General features: G+C 56.1%; 1 protein-coding gene across 1 annotated transcript in view; it reads right to left on the reverse strand.

Annotated features, from left to right (window-relative positions):
• The window catches only part of ROBO3 (roundabout guidance receptor 3), a 14776-nt gene that overhangs the window by 10461 nt on the left and 179 nt on the right, over positions 1-4136 (reverse strand). The window lies entirely within an intron of this gene.

The following is a 4136-nucleotide window of genomic DNA, read 5'->3' on the forward strand; positions in this document are numbered from 1 at the left end:
GGGGGGGGGGGGCGCAGCAGAGAGAGGCTGCCTGGGGGGTCAGTGTGGAGAGGAGCCGTGGTGGGGTGCTGGAGAGGGAGCAGTGGGGTGCTGGGGTGGATGAATGGTTTAGGGAGTGACACTGGGATCTTTAGGGGACAAAACTGGGATGCTGTAGAGGATAATACTGGGATGATATAGGGGATGACAATGAGATGCTTTACGGGATAACAATAAGATCCTGTAGGGGATGATACTGGGATGTTTTCCGGGAACATACTGGGATCTGTAGGGGACAACACTGGGACGTTGTAGAGGATGATGCTGGGATGCTGCAGGGATGGCACTGGGATGCTTTAGGGGGTGACAATGAAATGCTTTACAGGATGACAATAAAATGCTAATCTAGGGGCTGATGCTGGGATTCTTTAGGGGATGATACTGGGATGTTTTTCCGGAACATACTGGGATCTTTAGGGGACAACACTGGGATGCTTTAGGGGATGATGCTGGGATGCTTATGGGGATACTGGGCTACTTTAGAGAATGATGCTGGGATGCTGTAGGGGATGATGCTGGGGTGCTGTGCGGGAAGATCTGGCATGTTTTAGGGGAGGGTACCGGAATGCTTTAGGAGATGCTGGTGGGATGCTTTAGGGAATGACCCCGGGGTGCTGTAGGGGATGGTTCTGGGCTGCTGTAGGGGATGATGGCAGGATGCTGTAGGAGACAATGCCAAGATGCTTTAGGGCATGATGCTGGGAAGTTTTAGGGGACTGTAGTGGGATGCTTTAGGGGATTTCACTGCAATGCTTTAAGGCATGATGCCAGGATGCACCAAGGGATGATGCTGGGATGTTTTTTGGGAGAGTACTGGGTTATTTTAAGGGATGACATTGGGATGCTATAGGAGGTGGTGCTGGGATGCTTGAGGGGATGATGCCAAGATGTTTTAGGGGATGGTGCTGGGATGCTTGAGGGCAGTGATGGTGGGATGCACTAAAGGATAACACAGATGTTTTAGGGGATGACACTGGGATGCTTTAGGGAAATGTGCTGGGATGTTTCCTGGGAGCATACTGGGATCTGTAGGGGATGACACTGGGATGCTGTAGGGGATGATGCTGGGGTGCTGTGAGGGAAGATCTGGCATGTTTTAGGGAAGGGTACCAGCTTTAGTTGATGCTGGTGGGATGCTTTAGGGAATGACCCTGGGATGCTGTAGGGGATGATGCCAGGATGTTTTGGTGCCGGGATGCACTAAGATAACACTGAGGTGTTTTAGGGGACACTGACACGCTTTAGGGGATGGTGCCAGGATGGTTTGGGGAATGACGCCAGGATGCACTAAGGGAGAACACGGCACTGCTTTAGGGGATGACACTGGCATGCTTTAGGGGATGGTGCCGGGATGCTTTAGGTGAGCAGATTGAGATGCTTGAGGGGATGACCCGGCGATGCTCTGCGGGACGCTGTGTCAGGCTGTCTTTCCTCCACGCCTGGCAGACGCAGGAGGCTGGTGGGTTGAGGTCTCCTCGCGGGGTGTCCCAGCCCGCCTCATTACCGCCGTCTTTGGGAAGCTGGAGCCCATGTGTTCTCGAGACGAGCAACTCGGGGTATATTAACATCCCATTTCCACCTCTTTAATATAGAGTTTGTCGAGATCATTTATCAGCCAAGCCTCCCTTCAGGGCCGGGGGAAGCCGGGCAGAGCTCGGCAGCTGGGTCACGGCAAGAGGCGAGGGAAGCTTGTCCCCGAAGGAAGCCAACTCCGGGTTTAACAGGTAGTGGCTCATGTGCGAATTGCTAGTTTGGGACCGGCACATCATTGGGAAAGGCTCTATCAAAGCTGGGCTTAATTGGGTGGAAGGCTTGTTTGCATGGCCGCTAATGGGGGATCAGAGGGCCGGGGACCCAGCGCTGACGGCCCTACAAAAGCAAGCAATTACTTGCTTGTCTGCATTATGTATTAACCCATCTGGGGCCGGGATATTGGCTTTGAAAGGGAAACAAAGGCGGAGGCGTGACGATACTCCCCACGCCGAATTAGCCCGCCTGGGTCCTCTTTGTGCAGCAGGCAGGGCAGCTGGATACGGGCCGCAGCCCCTAAGGATGCTGATGGGTACCGGGGTGCGGCAGCAGGGTGCTGCCTCGCTCAGCATCCCTGTGTCCTCCTAAAAATTGCATTGAGCTGCTTTTCTTGCCTTTTCCCCATCACCACAGTTTCCTGCCCATGGCCACATCTTGGGGTAATTAGATCTTTGGCTTTAATTAGCCACCGTTGCCATTAATAAGTTTATGCATCTTTTTGGCAGCTTATTTTGGCAATGGGAGATTAATTATGAATGGGTCAGTAAATTGCAGTAAACACTAGCCTATATCTAATGGCTCGTCCGCTTGGCTTTTTGGCTAATTGTTAATTATCTTCATTGAATTGGAAGGTTGGTTGGAGCAAGGCAGTGGGGGAGCAGCGGGGAGCAGGGGGGTGTTTCCCCACCTCTGCCTCAAGTTGCTTCCCGGAGAGCTGAGGACGGCCACAATTCATTGCACAGGTGAGCTCTGACTGAGAACAGCCGCAACTCATTGCACAGGTGAAGCCTGGCTGAGAACGTCCACAACCCATTGCACAGGGGCGATCTCAGCTGAGAACAGCCACAACTTGTTTCACACTTGAGCCCCAGCTGAGAACAGCCACAGCTCATCGCTTGAAGCGACCCACTGTGGGGAGGGGCTGAGAACAGGCACAAATCTCTACAGGAATGACTCTTGGAGGCAGTTGGTGGGTTGAGGGGGGACCCACGAGCTCCCCACCGCCGTGTCATTAGCAAGCGGTCAAATGGCCCTAATGGGGACGCGGGGCTGCATCGCAATCAGCTGCTCTAGAGGAATAATGAATTTTTCAATCCCTAATTAACCGTTAACCTCATTTGCATTCCTCCCCCAGCTTACAGCGAGCCCCTCTAATTGGGGCCTGATTAGCTCCCGGGCAGGGGTGTTTCCAATGCGGCACAGTGCCGGTGGGCTTGGGGACGGGGGGAAGGGGCTGGTGGTCTCCCAGGTCTTGGGGATGCGGGTGCCCAGGCATGGGGACACACTGGCAGTGGGTGCGTCCCCATGCGCTCTGGGGACACTCCACAGGGTTGGAAGTGGGGACAACCCTACAGCGACATGCTGCAGGGGTGGCAGAGGGTGCAACCCCTTGGGAGCACGGTGGCAGCAGGGATGTCCCTTTGGGAACACACCAGCGGTGGGTACCTGCCTCTGGGGACACGCCACAGGGGTGGCAGTGGGTGCATCCCCTTGGGGACAGCCTGCAGGTTTGGCAGTGGGGACATGCCATGGGGGTGGCAGTGGGGACATCCCTTTGGGAACACAGTGGCAGCAGGGACATCCCTTTGAAGACATCCCAGCAGTGGGGACATCCCTTTGGCGACACAGTGGCAGCAGAGACATCCTTTTGGGGACACCCTGCAGGGCTGGAAGTGAGGACATGCCACAGGGATGGCAGTGGGGACATCTTTTTGGGGACACCCAGGGTTGGCGGTGGGGACATGCTATGGGGGTGGCAGAATGGATGTCCCTTTGGGAACATGCCAGCAGTGGGGACATCCCCTTGGGGACACCCTGCAAGGCTGGCAGTGGGGACATGCCACGGGGGTGGCAGTGAGGACATCCCTTTGGGAACACCCTGCAGGGCTGGCAGCAGGGATATCTCTTTGGGGACATGCCAGCAGTGGGGACATTCCTTTGGGGACACGGTGGCAGCAGAGACATCCTTTTGGGGATACCCTGCAGGGCTGGAAGTGGGAACATGCCACGGGGGTGGCAGTGGGGACATCTCTTTGGGGACACCCAGGGCTGACAGTGAGGACACGCCATGGGGGTGGCAGAAGGGATGTCCCTTTGGGAACATGCCAGCAGTGGGGACATCCCTTTGGGGACACAGTGGCAACAGAGACATCCTTTTGGGGACACCCCGCAGGGCTGGAAGTGGGGACATGCCACGGGAGTGGCAGTAGAGACATCCCTTTGGGGACACCCAGGGCTGGCACTGGGGACATTCCCCTGGGGACAGGCAGCCGGTGACAAAGAGCCTGCCATCCCCGCAGCCCCCACCCGGTGAGAGGGGCGGTTAATGTCCCCGTACACCCCTACCC

This window comes from Athene cunicularia, assembly GCF_003259725.1.
Source record: "Athene cunicularia isolate RWA chromosome 24 unlocalized genomic scaffold, athCun1 chr24_part1, whole genome shotgun sequence".
Classification (NCBI taxonomy): domain Eukaryota; kingdom Metazoa; phylum Chordata; class Aves; order Strigiformes; family Strigidae; genus Athene; species Athene cunicularia.